Raw genomic sequence first — 16,935 nt, forward strand, 5'->3', positions numbered from 1 at the left:
ACTTTGACAACCAATAGAAGACTTGCTAGAAATACTTTGAGAGGTATTGGTGAGATTGTGGATATTCAACCAAACAATATTGAGTTCATCAACTCTTTTGCAAGTGAAGGAGAGGAGAACCCAACACAAAACCCACCACAAAATCAACCCACAATGCCTAAATTTTCATCACATTCCCTACCAACCGAGGAGAACCTACCCAATGGTCGAAAGAAGTCAATTTGGGAGGATGCCTAGTGAATACCCTCATTCTCATATGGAGACTTTTTGTGACTATTGTGATGCGATTTCACAAACCGGAGTGAATCAAGACCAAATTCGATGGGTCTTATTTCCTTTTTCTTTGATTAGTACCGCGAAACAATGGTTAAAGAGCCTTGATAAGGCTACTCTTGGCATTGACTCTTGGAAAAAATTGGCTCTTGCTTTCTACAAAAAGTTCTACCCTCCGGAAAAGACTAACATGCTAAGAGCCCAAATAACGGGTTTTAAACAAAGGGACGAAGAATCTTTGTATGAAGCTTGTGAACGATTCAAAGGAACTTGTCGCTCATATCCTCATCATGGACTTAGCGAGTGGTTCTTTGTACAACAATTTTGGAATGGTCTTTATGAAGACTCCCGAAACATTCTCAACATGGGATCAAATGGTATGTTCACCGAAGTTGACGATAATCAAACATGGAACAAGATTGAGGAAATGACGGTCCATAACTCACAATATAGTAGACCTCGGAAGGCTACTAGAGGAGGAAAGCATGAAGTGGACTCTATTACTCAATTGGGTGCTCAACTTAGTGCTCATATTGATACCATTAATTTGAAGTTTGAGAAGGCTATGGCTAAACTTGAAGAAGCCTCAAAATCACCAAAGCAACATGTTAATGCCATGGTGGCATCTTCATCAATTCCAAGTGGAATATGTGAGAATTTTGGAACTTTGGGACATGACCAAAGTGAATGTAGGGGAACAAGTAAGCAAGTGAATGCTTTTCAAGCATACAAGAGTGTTACCCCTTATTCTAACTATTACAATGAAAACACCAAGTTCCATCCAAATCTCTCATACAAAAGCCAAAATGTTCAAAACCCTCAACCAACATACACCCCACCTCCAATGAGAAACCAAAATCAAAGACCCTTTTACAACCAAAACCAAGGTTTCTAAAATCAAACTCCATACACTCAATCAAATAACCAAGGTTTTGATGTTCCAAAAGCGGTCCTCCAAATGCAAAAGAACCAACAATAGTTTTTCACTCAAATGCAAAAGGTTAGCCTAGCAAAAGACATCACCATTAACAACATACTAGCTCACACAAAGATGTTGGAGACCCAAATATCTCAATTAGCATCTTCAAGTTTACAAAGACAAAAGGGGCAATTACCACCTTAAGGTAATCCCCCAAGAGAAGAATCGGTGAGTGCCATCCATTTGAGGAGTGGTACAAGGTATGAAGGGTCGAAGAAGCCCGTTGATGAAGATGTTGTGAATGCTAGTGACAAGGAAAGAGTTGTTGAAAACTCTAAAGAAGAAGAACCCACCATTCAAGAAGTTTCAAAGAAGGATGAAGATAAGGCCAAAGAAAAGGAGCCTATTATGATTAGACTTCCATTCCCGAGTCATCAAGCTTAGCCTAAGTTTGATGACCAACTTGGAAAATTCATGGAGATTGTGAAGAATTTAGAAGTCTCAATTCCATTTACGGAATTGATCAATCACGTTCCGGCCTATGCAAAGTATATGAAAGATATCCTTACAAAGAAGAAATCAATCCGGAAGCTTGAGACTATTGCTTTTACTAAAGTAAGTAGTGCTATTCTTCAGGGAAGTTTAGCTCCAAAGCTCAAGGATCCGGGAAGTTTCTCCATTCCATGCACTATTGGTGACACTACAATCAACAAAGCTTTATGTGACATTGGGGCAAGCGTTAGTGTCATGCCATATTCGGTAAGCAAGAGGCTAGGAATGGGAGAACTTAAATACACCAACATCACGCTTCAAATGGCGGATAGGTCAACAAAGACACCTTTAGGGGTATGGGAAAATGTTCCCGTAAGAATTGGAAAATTCTTCATCCCGGTGGATTTCGTTATTGTTGATATGGAAGAAGACTCCAACATTCTTATTATTTTAGGAAGACCTTTCTTGCACACCGCGGGAGTGGTGATCGAAGTAAAGCATGGAGAACTCACCCTTGAAGTGGGATATGAAACCATCACTTTCAATCTTGACAAGACTATGAGAGCTCCCTGATTGCATGAGCCATGTTTTATGGTTGATCACTATAGCCGGAAAGATGATAGGAAGAAGTTGGAATTTCAATGGAAAAAGAAAGTGGATGATGCTCCATTAAAAGAGCAAGGAAATTGAAATATTGAGAGCTTGAAAAGCTCACCCATGACAAGTGAAGAAGAAGGCCTCATTGGCCAAGACAAGAAAGAAGGAGAGTTGTCTTCATCAATTCAAGACATTTTTAGTGATCAAGTAGACGAAGTATGCGGTCTTTGGGAAGATGAGTTTGAAGGGATATTCAATCCCTATATTGGTAATGTTATGACCCAAGACCATCATGGAGAACAACAAGTGCAAAGGTCTATTGAGGATCTTTATCATGATAATGAGCAAGCTTTCGACTACTTCTTCAAGGTGTTGAGTAACATCAACAACACCTTGAACATGCCCCCTTGACATCTCACATTGGATGAGAGTTTGGTGGAGTCCTCCCTAAACCACCATTTGTAAATATTCTAACTCCCTAACTTGCATTTCAATTATTGTATTGCATTTTGTCATTTTTGGATTTACATTTTTATGCCTTGATCAAGATTTTCATCATTTTGAGAGAAGTGAGGGAGGGACTTATGAGTTTATTGATGTGTAGTGTTTTGCCTTAGTGTGGGGATAGCAATTGCCTAGGCTATTCATGCCTTTGTAGTGCCCCTACAATGAAGAACACAAGAATTGAAGAATGAAATAACACGGGTTACGAAGCACCCACGGATGGACCAGAATCCGTGTGGTCGAGGAAGAATCTGAGCGGCCCGAGGGATAATCCGCTCGTCTTGAAAGAACCCGAGCGTCCAAGGCATAAGACACTCGTCTTGTGAAGCTGCAAGAAATATTTTTGGGTCTGACTGTGAATCCGAGCGTCCCAGCAAGGAATCCGCTCGTCTCAGTCAGGACGGTCGTCCAAGAGGAAAGACGCTCGTCTTTTTACTGCTAAAATTTGGGATTTTTCACTGGAAAGGAATCCGAGCATCCTAAGCCAAAGACGCTCGTCTCAGCTCAGGAATCCGCTCGTCCTTCCTGCAATCCGCTCATCCCATGGCGTCTTTTTCTGAACCCAGAAATTGAAGAATCCGAGTGTCCCGATACTGAAGCCGCTCGTCTCCCTCTGCAATTCAAAAACCAACGGGTCTTTTAAACCCTTCTTTCCCATTCATTTTCATTATTTCAAAACATAAACATTACCCAAAACCCCAAAACCCTCATCCTGTCCATCAACAAAAACCAATTTTCTCAAGCAAAATCAACCACATCAAATCCAAACTTCCTCAAAACAAAAATTAATCACTCCTTTAGCAACAACAAGTGATTCAAACACCAAAATCTTCAAGTTTTGAGTAGATTTTTAGGATACAAGGCAACCTTCATCTATCCTAAATCGATTTGGGCATTACTAGAAATTGAAAATTTCAATCTTTCATTGGTGTTGCTAAGCAAAGGAGTATGGCAAGAACAAAAGGTGGAAGCAAGGCACCCCAAAACAAGACACTTTCTAAGAGGCAACAAGCTCTTCAAGATAAACAAGCATCAAAGGCATTGGTAGATCCTCCTATGGAAGCTACTACTTCTACCACTCCGGTCATTGAACAATTATCCGATTATCCAGAGGTAATTTTCACTTCCGACTCCCATAGGATGAAATTTATTCTCTTTGATAAGAAAACCATCATGCCTAATAAGTTCATTTGTGAAGATGCATTGTCAAAATTGGGTATTCTTGAGCAAACTAAGACCTTTTTCGAGTCTATGGGGTTGTGTAAATTGTTTGCAATGCAAGAATTGACATACTCCTCCTTCACCTTAGAGTTTTTCAGCTCTTTGAAAGTCACAAAGGTGGAGACCCGAACCATTATTGAGTTTCGCCTCGAAAATGTTGATAGATGCTTATCTTATGATGAAATGGGTAAGATATTTGGCCTTAGTGATAATGCGACTTTTACAAGGAATCCTACCAAGTATGACCCCGCTCCTCTTTGGGTGGCCATTTTCGGAAAGAAATTCGTATCTTATCATGATTATCGTGCTCTCTTAGTCTATCATCCAGGCATTAGAGTATGGCATAAGGTCATTGGGAATATTTTGATAGCTAGGAAAGGCACAAATCATCTTACCAAACTTGATTTTATTCTTCTTGAGTCGACTTTGAAGATTGGGAGAGAGTTTACCAAGCCATACAATGCTTTACGACTTTTGATTGATCGATGGCTTAATGTTGATTGTGGCAAAGAAGGCACGACCTTTATTACCAATGGAGGATTAGTTACCTATTTGGCTAAGCACTTTAACCGGGATTTCAACAAGAATAACACTTATACACCGGTAAAAGGAGGCCATCTTATCGATTTGCCCACCATGATTCTAAAGTTCAAATGGGTCAAGAATGATACTCTTGATAACAAATTTGGGTGGTTGACGAATGAAGCTAAATCCATCACATTGCCTAGCAAAATTTGCCTCTTGAATGTTCATAGACCGAATTACCTTCTCCCACTCTCCGAAGAGACCGAATACATCATTCAACACCAAGGGGAAGAAGTTGTCGAGCCCTCATCCTCCATTATTACCCCACCTTATCCATTTGAATACCACGAGTTCAACCCCGAAAATGCAAAGGCGGGAAATGATTACTTGACTCTACTAATGAAGGAAATGCATAAACAAGCTTACAATGATAGAGTTGATGCTTACAAAGCCCAATATCCGCCTCTCCTACATCTTGCTAGGCAAGGACTTCTCGATCCATCTTGTCCCTTGCCTAGTTGGGCGGATAAGGAGGTATTCTTTCCTAGCACTTCTAGTGGTGGTAGACCGGGTGGAGAGGAGATGGTTGTTGATGAGAGTGGTAACCAAGAAGGTGAAGATGAAGAAGTTCAAGAAGAAGAAGAAAGTGAGGAAGAACAAGAGAGTGAAAGTGAGAGTGGACATGACTCCACATCCATGGAGGTTGATGATGCCTCAAGTGAGGAAGATGATGATGATGATGATGACACGATGAGTGTGGACTAGCAAACTTTTGGAGGCTCATACATTCTTACACCTCCTTTATGGTTTGTCTACTTCTCTTGTTTTTATTTTATCTTGATCATTTTGTGGTGTCCTAGCAACATTAGAGGACTAACTGTAACACCCCCATACTCTAAGTGCCTTACCAGGACCACTCAGGTATAAGGATGCCACTATCTCGGTTATCCGAGGCATGATATTCATAAGACAATAACGAAACAACTTTAAAAGTAAATAAAGTTTAAAGTGATTACATAGCAATTCCAAACTGATAAAAAGAAATACAAGATTCTCAGACGGTCTACTACTAGAACTATCAAAGCTATAAAACATCGTCTGACACAGCGGAAGACTTCTAACTGCCACGTGATGACTCATCCCAGCCTATCCATACGCGTCACATCATTACCGCTCAATAACGCGCCACCACCCCGAATGGATCACCACAGTTTTTAAAACATTTAAACGGGTCAGTACTAATCACACAATTTATATAATCCAACAATAAGATAAAAGACAAAGCTTAACCGTCACACACACACAACCACACCAATCCCAACAATCTCAATCACCGACCGTCCTTTGGACCAGCCCCGCCGATGGGGACCGCAGCCGCACCCACCAAATCCCGCTCCACATAGTGAGCGATAACCCCTGTCCATTAATGTGCACATCCCCTTCCGTGGCGGGTTCCACGAAGGGCGAAACTAGAGCGTGAAGCCACTCCCGCAAGTGACTCCACTCAGCCGAGAATCATCTCGAGAACCAGAGACAACCAATCACAATCACAATCACAATCACAATCACAATCACAACCGTCACAATGCAACTACGATATTAAACAATCAATCTCAACACATCAACAATCATCCCATTATGGGACTAATACTGATTAGGAAATCCTACCTGGAAAGCACAACTATCGACGGTCTCTCTCAAATTTTGTCTCAAAAGGCTCTTCTACGAAAGCTCCTCCTATCATACAACATACAAATGCTACCAAATCACAAACTACTCAAAAACCCCCAAATCCCTAGATTAGGGTTTAACCAACTTAAAGGAAAGACAATAAAAGGGGTACATAGATCTTACCCTCGACGCAAGGAACTCAACGGTATAATCAACGCTCGTAATCGACCTTCCAAACTCCGGGTATTGCTAATAATGCGATTAGGATGAAGAACTTGCTTGCTTTCTCTCTTAAACAAAAATTTAGGTTTTGCAAAAGTGATTTAGAATAATGACGACAAAGCTTATATACCTTAATCGCATAATTAACAAAACCCGAGAAAACCCCGTAAGAAACCTAGGCTACTCGATCGAGTACCCAAGGCTACTCGATCGAGTACCCCTTACTCTATCGAGTACCTAAGGCTACTCGATAGAGTACCCCCTTACTCTATCAAGTACCTAAGGCTACTTGATAGAGTACCCCTTACTCTATCGAGTACCTAAGGCTACTTGATAGAGTACCCCCTTACTCTATCGAGTACCTAAGGCTACTTGATAGAGTACCCTCAGTCGAAACTTTTCTAAAACGCAACTTACCCTTACTCGACAGAGTAAGGCCTACTCGATAGAGTACCCCAAGACTTATAAATACGGAGTATTACAGTCTTCCCTCCTTAAAAAGAACTTCGTCTCCGAAGTTCAACCCATACTCTAAAAACAACCATACTAACTCGACCAAGACACAAGAACATAACTAAGAACTCAAAAACTCGACCAAACATAAAACATGAACTCTTAACACCCACTCCACCAACTATGTTTACTTCCTTAACATGACTCACGATATCGTATCCACCACATATATATCTCTCACGACACCAACTTCATACATAACCAACCACCATCCACTAACACTGCTAGCTCCATAATATCATCCACTATCAAATCCAAAATCAAGACACTCCTAGACATCAAACGGAATGTTACATTCTACCACCCTTAAAAGGAACTTCGTCCTCGAAGTTTACTCAGACTCATAACATCATCCTCCAACTGTCAACATTATATAAAATATTCTCATACTCCGAAGCATCACACTACTACAAGCACGGCCATGGCCTTTTGTAAGTATTATCCACAAAACAAATCCCTCCTTTACACTACGCTAACACTCTACTTCCAATTATATTACAACATGCACCACCATGAAACTCTCTTTTATCGCCTCCTACTCCTCTTAAGATAAATGTTACGTCCTCGTAACTCACTAATACTAAATCCTAGATATATCTTTTCATAATCCTCATCACCATCGCATGTCAAAGATAACCACCTATAATCTAAACACTCGCCATGCACCTACCCAAGGCTCACTTACTTAAACAACTCTCATACTTCACTTCTCTCGTCACACCACCTAACCTATACCACAAAATCCTTAATTTAACCCAAAACTTCACTTGTTCCCTATTACCGCAACATGACACACCTCTCTATATAAACTACATAAAACTCTTACCGCCAAAAGCATAACTCACGATCCACACTTGTTACGTACACTCACACTAGATCCTCAAGTTCCTTTCTTTTATTACCGCAAGCCTCATACATAACTTAACACGACACTAATTACTCAACGCCCTACACTCACTGTCTCAACAAAGGATTATGAACCACCTGCATATATCAGATCATTACCACACATGTTCTACGAATCACTTGCCATTACCATGTCCACTAAAGCCTTATCTAGAACAAGATCAAAATTATCAGAATAACAACCTCTCACAACCGTGTCCCATCAACGAGAATATCACTATACCATGACAACAAATAAAACATATACCACTCTATTTCATATCATATTCTACCCTCATTCCCAACTTAACCTGGTAAGAAACATCAATAACAAAACAATCGTCTATCTCGTACAAACCGAAACTTACAGGAAGCAACATCAAACAAAACAACAATCTATGTATGACTGGTATGTACTTTCAAAACTCGAATCATAATCATCCCACCTACTCCACCACAACCGGTGACGGCATCACAACACCGCCACCAACAGCCACACCGCAGTGCGAAAATACCCGCATCACAGCACTATGTACCGTGCCCGGATCACCATCCGAGGCACAACAACCACATCGATAGTCATCACAACTGCATACAACTCCCATAAATACTGACTCGGAATAATTTCTCAGACAAGAAAAACTTACTTAAATACGCTTTACTAAATCATAACACAACATATTTTATGAATTAAACAGATAATTACCTCGTGAATATCATCCCCTTACCATATCACAGATTGACATGTACCATGAATACAGACAAGCATAACTAGTCATGCCAAAACAGTCAAATTATTACCTTTTTAAACATCATTCCATTACGTTCTCGTATCCAACATGTATTACAAAAAATTCAGATAACAACTTTATAATTATCACAACATACCATTTTTTTTTTTTTGTGAGGTCAGAACCTCACACAAACATTTATATATGACATAGACCCATAATCACATCCAACCAGTCAATCCTGATCACGTAAGTTACCACTCAACCAAGGTTACCTGTCGCCCGAGTTTAACTCGCATGCCCCTCATCACATTCTTCCATTCGCATAACCCTCACCTTCTGCCACACGTAACTATACAGCTAACACTCACTAGGAGAAACCGCCTCCTAAGACTATGTCTTATACTTCCTCACAACCATACCTATCAATTCAATCTCTACAAAATCAGCCTCTTTAGAATTGCTATCTTTCTTATTTATCATTAACCTTAACCACTAGAGACAACTTCTCCACACAACTACCGTTCGTACATCAACTTCTTACACTCATCTCTAAACATCACCGTTTCTTCCCTATCTTTGGTTACCATCCCCAATAACGAGCATCAAATCCCTCAACCAAAATTACCTCAACATAATTCCCAATACTATTCTTAATTGTATCATCATTTAACTCTCCACCAAAATCTCATATCCTGCAGATATTCTACCAACTTCTTACTTTCCTTAATTCCTCAAAACTCAAGACTAATCATGTTATTCCGAAACTCCTATATAACCATTAATTCAATTCCTCATGATAGTATCATGCATCTTGACGATTCCTTACTTTTATATCACACAACCCCGGTGAACATTTTCTTAGTTTTACTCCCCTCCTTTTTTTTTCATTTTTTTTTTTTTACACTCGACTAAAACAATTAACCATTCAACTCCTTATTAATTCTTCCTAACTCTTTAGTGCTCCGATCACTTTCTCATTGCTCCACAATTCCAATCCCGTTATTTCTTATCGATATTATCTCACTCTTCCTTACCATAAAATGTTCTCTTATTATGCCATTAATCACCCTTGCCACTGATCCATAAAAATCAACGTTTAATGTTCAAACAATTACATCTCCCTTTTTACATCTCTAGAAATCAAAATTCTTTTATACCGTTAATTACCCAAGGAAATCACACATTAGTTTCGTCTCTCGATAACACAAATTTCCAAACTCAGTCACTGTCTACAAATCCACGTCGCGACATGTCTCCATTAAGTTCACTATATACCACTCTTCTCAATCCCTCTAAAACGACCTTTCATTACATATATTCTTACTCAACTCAATTTCTAACCATCTCCCTCCATAATTCGTTATATATCTCAGGTTGCTACTATTCACATCCTTCCTTTCAATCTTTTCATCCTCACGTTCCTTACACCCACATCATCCCTTACTCACTTTCACTTACTTTTACATCACTCAATTTCGCGAATAAATCACTCACCACGTCTCACCAAAACTTTCACCATGCCTCAATCAGCTCATCAATATTCTTTTTCTTTTTCCACTTCTCAGCACAACCACATATAGCTCATCTCCTCCCACCAAACTCATACTCACCATAAGGTGCCACTCACCACCCCATAAGATTGGGTAACTTACGTATCAAGACCAACTTACATGTAAAACAATGCATAAAGAAGTAAAATAACAATTTTGAATTAAACATAATATGCAACGAATGTCAAAAGATAAGCATATGACCCAAAACAGGGGTCACTAGATCGAGTACAGGCCACTCGATCGAGTAAGTGACTTACTCGATCGAGTAGGTGAAGATCAGAAGCACGTAAAACAAATTACCAGGGCCACTCGATCGAGTAAGTGACGTACTCGATCGAGTACCCCCCTACTCGATCGAGTACCAAGGCTACTCGATCGAGTACTTACGCATTTCTCAGCACTGTCCAGTTTTCGTAAAACAGTCATAACTCACTCATATCTTGGTCGTTTTGGACGTGTGACCTATCGTTAGAATCGTAAAAGGATAAGCTATCACCTCCAATTGGAATCACATCAAAATCATTTATGCATCTCAAGTTATAACAGTTTAAAGACAACCTCTTTATCATCGAAAAACACAACTATTGATTTTTACTTCCCAAACGACTTAAACAACAACAAGGTAGACAAAACGACCCAGTACTCATAAAACCAGTATTGCTAATCTCATGTTACCATCTTCAAAAATCAAGCAACAACATCCATCATGCACATATATTATTTAACTCATTAGTCATGTATTAACCGCATGCTTTAAATTTTATAACTTTTCGTAACACAAAACACACCCATACATTACAAATCCTATTTCCATGTTGCTAATACAACAATATTACAAATCCACTTCATCACATAAACACTTTCATACTCAAGAAATTCATATTCTCATGAAATTGCCACTTCATCTTTTCCAATTAATTCATCTAGTTCAATCACATACTTCATCTAACAAGCGCATATGATACAATAGTAGACAATTGTATGAACTTTTTATATAAGTTTACGCAAACGAAATGATGAAGACAAATCTTATCACACCCCCTAATCACATGTTACTAGGATTGCCACATTATAAATCATTCATCCTGCAACATCATTATTCGTCACATATTATCATATATGAACTACCTCCTTTTTCTACCACATCATTCATCATTCTCATATACTTTTCCAACGATTCCAACCAACATGTAAACCAATTATCATGCAACATGCTTTCAACCAACCATATACAAAATCACATCGTCACCATCTTTCTCTACACATTCCCCATTCTCCACAATCATACATTCACTGGTTCATACCACACATTACTATATAGATACACAATATACAAGGTAAACACATAGCGATCCCGACTCATATCCCATGTGACCGATTCAAAATTGTAGGGCGAGTTCGCGACTTTAGGACGTCTCCCAAGCCTTTGCATTAGCTCCTACAACTTTTACCCCGGGTTCATTTTATTTGACTCCCTATGTTCATTAGATTCATTAGTTACAGGTTTCAGGATCGTCGCTCTGATACCATTTGTAACACCCCCATACTCTAAGTGCCTTACCAGGACCACTCAGGTATAAGGATGCCACTATCTCGGTTACCCGAGGCATGATATTCATAAGACAATAACGAAACAACTTTAAAAGTAAATAAAGTTTAAAGTGATTACATAGCAATTCCAAACTGATAAAAAGAAATACAAGATTCTCAGACGGTCTACTGCTAGAAATATCAAAGCTATAAAACATCGTCTGACACAGCGGAAGACTTCTAACTGCCACGTGATGACTCATCCCAGCTATCCCATACGCGTCACATCATACCTGCTCAATAACTGCTCACCACCCCCGAATGGATCACCACAGTTTTTAAAACATTTAAACGGGGTCAGTACTAATCTCACAATTTATATAATCCAACAATAAGATAAACAGACAGCTTAACCGTCACACACACACACAACCACACCAATCCCAACAATCTCAATCACCGACTGTCCACTGGACCAGCCCTGCCAGTGGGGGACCGCAACCGTACCCACCAAATCCCCGCTCCACATAGTGAGCGATAACCCTGTTCATTAATGTGCACATCCCCTTCCGTGGCGGGTTCCACGAAGGGCGAAACTAGGGCGTGAAGCCACTCCCGCAAGTGACTCCACTCAGCCGAGAATCATCTCGAGAACCAGAGACAACCAATCACAATCACAATCACAATCACAACCGTCACAATGAAACTACGATATTAAACAATCAATCTCAACACATCAACAATCATCCCATTACGGGACTAATATTGAGTAGGAAATCCTACCTGGAAAGCACAACTATCAGACGGTCTCTACAGCTGTCTCAAAAAGGCTCTTCTACGAAACCTCCTCCTATCATACGACATACAAATGCTACCAAATCACAAACTACTCAAAAACCCCCAAATCCCTAGATTAGGGTTTAACCAACTTAAAGGAAAGACAATAAAAAGGGTACATAGATCTTACCCTCGACGCAAGGAACTCAACGGTATAATCAACGCTCAGAACTGACCTTCCAAACTCCGGGTATTGCTAATAATGCGATTAGGATAAAGAACTTGCTTGCTTTCTCTCTTAAACAGTAATTTAGGTTTTGCAAAAGTGATTTAGAATAATGACGACAAAGCTTATATACCTTAATCGCATAATTAACAAAACCCGAGAAAACTCCCCGTAAAACCGGCTACTCGATCGAGTACCCAAGGCTACTCGATCGAGTACCCCCTTACTCTATCGAGTACCTAAGGCTACTCGATAGAGTACCCCCTTACTCTATCGACTACCTAAGGCTACTTGATAGAGTACCCCCTTACTCTATCGAGTACCTAAGGCTACTTAATAGAGTACCCCTTACTCTATCGAGTACCTAAGGCTACTTGATAGAGTACCCTACAGGTCAGAAACTTTTCTAAAACGCAACTTACCCTTACTCGACAGAGTAAGGCCTACTCGATAGAGTACCCCAAGACTTATAAATACGGAGTATTACACTAACACCTTGGCTTCATTGAGGTGTTCATTTTATTGTTCCCAACTTTCAAAATCCAAAATGACAAATTTTAGTTTCATGCATTGCATTTTATGTGCATGAACTCCCCCAAAAAATTTTGACATTAGAAATAGTGTCTATTTTGGTTTGGGGAAGTTTATGCATATGCATTGGGAGCTAATCTAAACTATGCTCTCCACCATAACAAAAACACATGCATCATGTAGTGTAGTTTAGTATAGTTTGCATTTAGTTTAAAAATCATGCATATTCATGTAAATTGCATAATTTCCTATCGTATTGGCCATTGAGGACAATGTCCATACTAGTGTGGGGATGGGAAAATCTAACTTGTCTTTTAAAATAAAATCCAAAAAAATTCAAAAAATTCGAAAATCCAAAAAAATTCAAAAAAAAAATTTAAAAATCCAAAAACAAGTTCATTTCTTTTGTAGTGTATTCTTGTATATATTGTTTGTATATATTGTGTTTGTTCATCATTGTTCACATTGATTGACTACGCCACATCCGAGACACGAGGATATTGAAGACCGCATGGTATGATCTTTCCAATCTCTTTTTTCCTCTTTATGTTAATGACTATGTGGCTTTATTTTGATTGATGCGGTAAAAACAATGTGAATTTAGGATTGCATTTAGATTATTTGGCATATTAGTTGGTAGAATCATATGCATTAAGGTGTATAAATGTTAGTTGCATCATGGCATGTAGTTTGCATGTTAGAAAATTTTTGTGAAACCGTCTATTTGGGAAACTTGACAAGTTTATATAGGCCCTTATAGATGCTTTTTCTTCTTAAGACTTTGCTTGTTAGAATGCTTGTAAAACACCCTAGGATGTGTCATACTAGTATCCTTTGACCCATGGATTAAGGCCTAGTCTAGAGTACCTTGTGGTGTGATAACTCCTTGGCTACGTTTATTCCAAGGTGACCCTTGAAGCCATGCATCTATCATCCATGTTCTACCACATTTTTGTCATCAAAGGGAATGGGCACAAAAACAATTGTTCAAAATTTGAGTTCAAGAAATGAAATGAAAAGTCAAAAAGTTTGCAAATCGCATCAAATGAAAAGAGGAGCAAAAATAGACTCTTAATGCTTCAAATATAAGCACCCTCACTACAAATGGGGTAGCTTTGAAAATGTTCAAAAAGAAATGCAAAGAAAAGTTGAAATTGTCAAGTATTGAAATGTCAAGCATCAAAAGAAATGGCAAAAAGAAAGTGTTCTCAAATGTTATATGCCACAAGAAATTGGGGGGAAAAACAACAACAAAAGCAAACTACCAAATGAAACTCAAATACTATTGATCCCTTTTCCATCGTATCCATTTTTGTGCATGGTAGAGAGGGGACGACCCTTCTTGTCTAGGCAAGAAGGGGAATTCCGCGATCCTCCAGTGTTTCTAACACCATAGGGAGTCTACTCTTGACGAAAGCATTTAACGATTGAGGACAAAGGTACCCTAGCTTGACACAACTTGGAGGTGATTTATTGGTATCTTTCTAGGCTTAGTAGTTTGAAGAAACCATATCTATGAAGGAGTGTTTACCCTTGAATTGCTTCCCCTTTAGATAATTTCCGCCACTTAGATGAGGAAAGTGGCTATTCTTTTTTAGATGCATCCATTACTTGATTTTGTGTGCTTTAATGCTTGGATGTGTCGCCATTTTGGCAAGCCCCGCCTTGGCTTGCAAGAAGGCATCCTACCTCATGGTTGTCTTGTTGTGAGTTGAAGGGGCGGAGTGAGACACGCTAATTGTCTCATATCGGCTATATTAGTAGGTTAGTTTAAATAAGGTTCCTAGTTTTGTCACCTCTTTACTCGGGACGAGCAAAGGTTCGGTTTGGGGATATTTGATGTGACCAATATTTGAGCATATTTAGTCCCCGAATTAGCCTCGTTCCTATGCTTTTTAGTGCATAATTGGGTCATTTACTATCTTTAGTCCTTTGTTTTGCATATTCTTTGAGGTTTTGTTTCCTTGGTAGGAGAGGAGTGCAAACCTTGCATTTTCATGGCAAAATGGAGCTAAATTGATCGAATCTAATGACCAAGCATCAAAGTGAAGACAAGACTAGAAGGCCTATGTATATAATGTAGTAGATGGGCAATGATGAAGAAGATCCTTGCATCTCCGACAAGATCTTTGAGGATTGTTGGAAGAAGAAAAGAAGATAAGAGGAAGAAGCTTACTGGACTACAATCCGCCTGTCACAGCCTCGGGACGCTCGTCCAAGACCTCCACAATCCGAGCGTCCCACCACCCTGGACGCTCGTCCAAGACCTCCACAATCCGAGCATCCCACCACCCTGTCCGCTCGTCCTGCACAACCACAATCTGCTCGTCCCGACCCCTTGGCCGCTCGGATTCCTGCCCAGTACAGCACATCTCTTACTTGTTCCACTCGGGATGCGCATATTTCTGAAAGACTAGCAAAAGGGAGACTAGCATCTTCCTTCGAGAGGAGCATTTCCTCAACTTTTCTTAAGGGTCGTAATCGTCATTTAAGCCCTTAGTAACCCTAATTTATGTACCTAATCCTCACTATAAATACCCCATTCTACTAATTAGATTATCATCAATCCTTAATATTATTTATGTTCTTCCTAATATTATTTTAATCTTGTAAACATTAATACAAATCTCATTTTCTTAATTTTTCTATTGTTCATCATTTATTTTGGGTAATTGAAGATTATTTGGGTATTATTGGGAAATTGACAACCTTCCTTCAATCATCAAGTACTTCTATTATTCTTTGCTTATTATTTTGGAATCATCATTAGGTATAATTTCCTTAACCCTTGTTTTAATTATTGTTAATCATTTTCCATTCATTCATCATTTTTTGCTTTGTTAATATGTTTGACAACCTTGTTAGCATGTTAAACTTTATAATCAGTGAGTAGTTTCCTTAGCTAGGGTTAATGGGGAATTAGGGGAAATCAACATGGGGGATGATTCATGCTTAATCTAATATGTTCACATAATTTATTTGCTTGCTTGTTGTGATATCAACTTATGCACATGTTATGTTCGATGAAATGCGAGCCTATGAATCCTTGCATTTTTTACCCATCACTTACCTTTTCCATGAGACTTGTAAGACATAAACCAACTCGAGTCTCATTAGATCATGCATATAGTTCAGTAGGGAGGATTAAGTCGACTTGTAAGTGTTGTACAATCTAATCAATTTGGCTCCGGGACCCAAACCTTCCTAGGATTGTAAGATATAAACCAACTCGATCCTATCACAACAATAATTCTTTGCTTATAATTTGAGAATATGTTTGTATGATCAATTCCCATGAATCCCCTATGAACCCATGACACCCTAGTGCTTTTAATCAATTGGTTACATCTCATTTTAATCATCTTGCTTGTTTATTGACATTGTTACTTAGTTTAGTGATCTTCTTATCTCAACCCAAATTGTGACACCCTTAGACACAACTACTTGTAATCGAAAATCCTACATTAATACCCGTCCCTTAGGATCCGACCTTTACTTACCTCTTTACTAATAGTAGAGTAGTTTGTGAAGTTATAAATATTGTTTTGGTATAGGTACTCCTAACGACAAGTAACCGAAAACGATAGTCCGACCAGCATGTAATGGCGTAGCTTATTCGTTGCCCACATAAGAGTAAGGCATGTCTTTTCGAGTGGTGTGTACTTGCATTCATACTCCAAGTAATTCGTACTAAGGTAGTAGATAACTCTTTCTTCTTTTCCCACGGTTTGTGCTAGCATAGCTACCATGACTGTTTCAGTT

At 39.1% G+C, this 16,935-nt stretch overlaps 1 non-coding gene across 1 annotated transcript; it reads right to left on the reverse strand.

The window, feature by feature from the left end:
• Nucleotides 1-463: 463 nt before the first annotated feature.
• LOC141624886 (small nucleolar RNA R71) lies at nucleotides 464-570 on the reverse strand. The gene has a single exon (XR_012534690.1). It is a non-coding gene; the product is annotated as a small nucleolar RNA R71 (small nucleolar RNA).
• Nucleotides 571-16,935: the final 16,365 nt, after the last annotated feature.

The sequence above is a fragment of the Silene latifolia genome, chromosome X, assembly GCF_048544455.1.
Source record: "Silene latifolia isolate original U9 population chromosome X, ASM4854445v1, whole genome shotgun sequence".
Lineage (NCBI taxonomy): Eukaryota > Viridiplantae > Streptophyta > Magnoliopsida > Caryophyllales > Caryophyllaceae > Silene > Silene latifolia.